Raw genomic sequence first — 6,471 nt, 5'->3', positions numbered from 1 at the left:
TCAGCCAAATGACAATCATGGTACAACTTTCCTATTTAGGCAAGGTTGGCTGTGTCCACCTCATTTAGACTTTAGGTACAGATTAGGACTTTAGACATACCATATGACGGAGAATATCTCTTTGGGTGACATGTAGAGGAAGCTCTCCAGTATATTAAACCTGACAAGGAGATTAATATCTCAAGATGTCCTTCATCAAAGAAGACATTAGCCGTTTTGGGAGGCCATAGGAAGGGCCAAGTTTTCTTTTAGAGGAGGTTACCAACCTTATAGCTACCAACCATACCAACTGACTCATCAGACATACCACCAGAGTATATGCAGTACTACAGACCACCATCACTAGCATCCTCTCAAAACAATTGAAGAAAAACTGGAAACTATCCATGAGGCAATAAGGCTTCATGATACCAGTGATACCACAGAGACAGTGGTCACAAGCAATCAATCTCATCTTGCTACACACAAAGGGCAATATAATATCAGATCTCTGGCTATTGGACCTGACACAATGTGGCCACACACTGGAATTTATCCAGAAACCACCACCTACACCATCGCCCAGCGGGTCCCAACACCACCTTCATCTGTTACAAGCCCAGAGTCTCACGATATAACAAAAATGGGTGATAAGACACAGGGCAGCAAAATTTAGGTTTTTAATCTTGCTTCTTCCTCATAAAGAAAAAATTGGAAGTCTGGAGACTGATTCTGGGTCTGTGAAATCTAAACAAGTTTCTCAAAAAGCAAACATTTTGCATGGTGACTTTGCTAGAAGTTCTCCAACTTCTACATCAAGGGGACTACATGACATCTCTGATCCAAGGGATGCCTAGTTTCATATACCAATCTATCCCAGTCAGCAAAGATAGTGGAGATTTGTAGTGGCCAGTTGCCATTATTAATTGAAGTTCTCACATTTGGCCTCAAGTTTGCCCAAGAATTTTCACAAACTGTGTGACTCCTGTAGTGGCACATCTGAAAAACAAAGCAAGACCATCATATTTTACCGTATTTAGATTTTTGACAAATTTGTCCTAACTCAATACAAGAACAGATCATCTGTAATCCCTTGTAGAAACATCAAACTATTACGAGTTTTACTGGATACAATTTCATCCGAAGACAAAATAAAACATCTAACCATGTTGGCTAAGCAATTACACAAATAAAGACCAGTTACCATCTGGCTCCTCAAGCCCATTTTAGGAGTACTGTTGTCCTTCTTCCCTTTGATCCCACCTTGCTGCCTTCATTTGAGGCTCATTTAAGAAGAGGTTGACAAACAGTGGCTACAAGCAGAGGACACTTTCAGTGACCTCATAAAGGTGACAAGCCCAATGAAAGAAGCCTTACTTTCCTGGAGGACACACACAATACCAACATTGCATTATCTTTTCTCCAGAAGAAAGCCCACTTATAAGGGCCACTGATGCCTTTTTAGGGGGTTTGGGTGCACATCTGCAGGAACTAGTACTCAGCAGCAAGTGCTCACCCAATGAAGTGCAGCTAATTGTCAATATCCTTGAATTGAGAACCATAGCACTGGCTCTACATTTGTTTCTCCTGACAATAAAGAACATCTCAGGATTGGTCCGAACAAACAATACCACAGGTTTGTTCTATGTTAACAAGTAGGGAGGACATATCTCTGCTTGCTTTTCAAGGAAGCACAAAATATGTGTGACTGAGCCATATAGAATCATATTTAAATAAAGGCAAACCACGTTCCAGGCATAACCAATTGCTGGGTCGACAATCTCAGCAGAAAGAACAAAAGAGGATCACATATATGAGTTGAATCAAATGCAATGGAACCATATCTTTCTACTCTGGGGGAAATCAAATCTAGACTTATTTGCAACCAGTCTGAACCGGAAATGCCAATAGTACGCTTGCAGGCACACCTTACCTGGATCGTTGGGGAACATGTTTTCAATCGCTTGGTTAGGAATGTATGTGTATGCTTTTCTACCATTTACCATGATTCTGAAAGTCTTGACAAAGATGAGGAGAAAGCTGTGCCATCTCATTCAAATCACTCCATGATAGCCCAGGCAGTACTGTTTCACAGAGCTAGTTCTCTCAGAGCAACCACAAATTCTGCTGAAGCCATCACCATATTTACTGTCACAATGCAACAGCCCGATCCTGTATCTGAAATCCTGCTCACTGACATTGATGATCTGGCTTCTGAATTAAATGAATTCCACCTCCTATGCATTTCGAAGGTCTGCAGAGGCATACTGTGGAAGGCCAGAGCAGCTTTGGCAAATAAAACATATGCAGCAAAAAATAAAAAAATATGTTTTTTCTGTGCGGAACCATAATTTGCATCCAATATCATCTTCCCCACGATACGTATTATGGTACCTGCTGCATTTAGCAATACCTGACTTGAGCCATGCATCGGTCAAAGTCCACCTTGCTGCCATTTCACAGAACATTGAGTCAACAATAGCTTTGGTCTAATAGGCTCATTAAATAATTCCTTAAAGCTCTCTTTGGAGTCTTTCCTACAATAAGACCTCCTCCTATTCCACGGCAATGAGACACAAATATAGTCTAATTAATCAGGAGTTCTTTTGAACCAATTCACAAGGCAGAATTAAAATTCCTTCTTGGAAGGTGGCACTCCTATTGGTTCTAATCTCCGTTTGGAGGGTTAGCAAAACTCAAGCTTTTACAATCAAAGAACCCTTTCTTCAGTACATGGATGACAAAGTCATACTGCAAGCAAATAAATCCACATTTTATTCCTAAAATACCATCTAACTTTCATTTAAATGAGCCAGTAGCCCTCAAGACATACTTTCAAGATCCAAATAACACAGTTGAAAGAGTCCTTCATAAATGTGGTGTCAAGAGATAGTTAATGTTTTATATTGACAAAACTAAATCTTTTGGACAAACTGGTCAACTCCTAGTATCCTATGGTTATCCACGGAAGGGACGATCTCTTTCTAAACAAGGTATAGCTCGCTGGGTGTCTGCAGCCATAGTTTTTCATAATAAATGGGGATGTCCGCTCTGAGGGATTGTTACAGTGTATTCTGCAATTTGTGTGTCTGCATCCACAGCCTTATTCACAGGAATTCCCATAATGGACATTTGCAGGGCAGAATCCTGGAAGACTAGACACATTTTTGCACAGTCTTGCTCTCTGGATTTGACAGCAAATAGAGATGTCGGCGGTTAGGCTAGCGGTATTACATCATCGATTTCAGTAAAGTGACTCTGCTTTCTTATCATTGTCTCCCACCATCTGCTGACAAGTGTTAAATGTACATTTACTGCTTGCAGCTCTCACTCAAGCATGTCAATCTGTGAAAGATCCAATTTTGAAGAAAGAAAGTTATTTATCTGTAACAATAGTTTCTGAAGTTTTGGTATCTTTGAAAGATTCACCCCCTACCTATCTCAGGCTCACCCATGTTATAGTATTTACGTGTAGTACGAAATCTGAATATGGTGATCTGAGTAGAGAAATGTGAAGGCCATGCTGTGTGCAGATTGACTGAACTTTGGAACTTTTAAAATGATGTGAATAGTATACTACTGTGAATATGTGAAAGCTTTTATACTTATGTTTAACTTTGCACTGCTCTCTGTGGTTGTTTTGGGACTCCCAGTTCGACAATCAAGCCTGTGAAGCTATGAAAAATAATACTACTGGAGAACTACAGTTAAAGGTAAGTAACTGTTTCTGTGGCATTCATTCTCGAAGGAGACATTCAGAGAGACGGGAGACTTACTTTCAAAGTAGTATATATCCTATCATTATTTGAGGATTTGGTTAGGAGAATCTTCATCAGGTTCCCTTAAAAAATCACAAGCATGTCAAAGATGAAAAGCAATAAGAAGGCATTTTTTTTGTTTTGTTTAAGTTCTCAATAAGTGTTTCCCCTGGAGCCCATACCCATCTCTACTTTGGGAAAGGGTGTACATCTGAAAAATCTTGTAACCTCCCTTTATTGTGAAAAATTCGGACTTCATTAATATTTTATTTAGTTTTCCCAGCAAGCATATACAACTTACATTAAGATATGTAATACAAAATGAATGTATACAGCATGGAGCTGTGTGTAGGTACAAGGGATTCTACACTTTGGATTGAGCAGTTCGATCTCACATGTATCCACAACAGAGCACATCACAATCGTTCCAAAAAAAAGGAGACTAGTGCAGCAAAGAAATTTGTAGCACTACAATACCAGTTAATCCAACACGTTTTGCATTGCACAGCATCAAGTGGGCAGAGCAGTACAGGAGGAAACACCTCCACTTTGTAAGATCATCCTCTAATTTATCCTTTCCAGCGTTTTGAGTGTGATTCCTCATCCCTCGACAATTCCCTCTCAACCCTTGGTCATTCTCTGATGTCTGATTTATCTCAGCATAACCATTTGATAGATGTTTGCCTTCTTGCCAATACCAAAGCGAGACCAGCTGCTATGTGCAGTATACTGTTATAAATAGGTTTATACTGGTAGAACGTCTTAGGTGTTGGTTGAATTGCAAACTCAGCAAACATTTGTATCCTTTGTATGCCTCCTGTTGTTGAAACAGTAATTTTCCGACATTCCCATATCAAATGGTTAAGTGTGGTCTGCACTGTTCGGCAACGAGGGCAGCCACTGCTTCAATTATTGTTGTTTGTGGTTGGGAACTGTAAATGGCTTAGAAGTTTTCGTGCAGGAAATTGAAGTGTCAACTTGAGGCTGGTATTTCCTGAGTCATTTATTTATGTATGCAGGTTTTAGCCCCTTCCTTTTATGATAATTCCAGATAATTTCTGCCACACGATTTTTGAAACCAGGCTTTTGAAGGTTTTAAAGGACGCGCAGGGGGACCAAAGCCCAGCTAGCTACAGATTCTGCACCGAACGGACCACGATCTGCTGCCTAGCTACATGCCTTTGCAATCTCTAACCATAATTAGTTTTCCTGACAATCTTACCTTGCTACTGGTAGCATAAAGCACATTTTCAGAAAAAAAAACCTTTCTCCTTCCAGCTTTTGGTTTGATAAGCAAAACTCCAAACAAATTTGAGCTCCAGAACCGCACTTTCGTAGGTCGAATATGCTTATGTTGATACTAACTCAGGGGCTCTTTTAGTGACACTCCTTTGGCGCTATGCTCTGCGCCCTATTTACAAGGTGGCATTGAGCTACTTTTTGTAGCTCAACGCCACCTTGTAAATACAGCCCTTTCACACGCAGTCCTTTGCGTGGAAGGGGCGTGCAATGGGTGTTGCTGTGGGATGCCACACCAACACCCATTGCATTTTGACGCTGCCTCAGATTTACGAGATTGCGTAAACCTGAGGAAGAGCCAAAATCTAACGCCACCCCAGGGGTGGCATTAGCAAGACGCAGTGAGGAAGAATAATTTTATTCCTCCTCGTTTTTTGCTTTTTCTATGCATGCTGCAGAATGCAGCATGCATAGAAAGAGAAAAATGCCAGACATGATTGTTTTTGTGCAGGAAGGTGTACCTTCCTACACAAAAACAATAATTTCAAAATTACGCTTTGGCACTTCTGTGTGTGCTGCAGAAGAAGTGCCAAATTGCCATTAGTGATTGTTTATGTGCAGGAAGGGGCACCTTCACACACATAAACAATAAAAACTCCCAAAGCAGACATCCTTGCACGATGGTGCAAGGATGCCTGCGTTGGCGCAGGCAGCTTAATTTAACACCAGTGTTGGGGACAACACGGGGGTATGCCATATTTAATTAAATACGGCGCATCCCTGCATTGTGAAAATGACAGAGGACAGCCCTGCCAATTTTGGTGCAGCGACACGCTCTGTCATTGTCTTTTAAATACGGGCCTCAATATTTATCCAGGAAGTTAGAGACACTTCCAAACATAGCCTCTGTAGGAGGCTGGACTGGCTTGTAGTGAGTACCAAGGGGTACTTGCACCTTGCACCAGGCCCAGTTATCCCTTATTAGTGTATAGGGTGTCTAGCAGCTCAAGCTGATAGATAATGGTAGCTTAGCAGAGCAGCTTAGGCTGAACTAGGAGACGTGTGAAGCTACTACAGTACCACTTAGTGTCATATGCACAATATCATAAGAAAACACAATACACAGTTATACTAAAAATAAAGGTACTTTATTTTTATGACAATATGCCAAAGTATCTTAGAGTGTACCCTCAGTGAGAGGATAGGAAATATACACAAGATATATATACACAATAGAAAAAATATGCCGTATAGTCTTAGAAAACAGTGCAAACAATGTATAGTTACAATAGGATGCAATGGGGAAACATAGGGATAGGGGCAACACAAACCATATACTCCAAAAGTGGAATGCGAACCACGAATGGACCCCAAACCTATGTGACCTTGTAGAGGGTCGCTGGGACTATTAGAAAATAGTGAGAGTTAGAAAAATAACCCTCCCCAAGACCCTGAAAAGTGAGTGCAAAGTGCACTAAAGTTCCCCTAAGGACAA

The sequence above is a fragment of the Pleurodeles waltl genome, chromosome 8 (genome assembly GCF_031143425.1).
Source record: "Pleurodeles waltl isolate 20211129_DDA chromosome 8, aPleWal1.hap1.20221129, whole genome shotgun sequence".
In the NCBI taxonomy this organism is placed as follows: Eukaryota; Metazoa; Chordata; class Amphibia; order Caudata; family Salamandridae; genus Pleurodeles; species Pleurodeles waltl.
The sequence above is the reverse complement of the archived record's forward strand: the minus strand, read 5'-3'. Positions refer to the sequence as shown.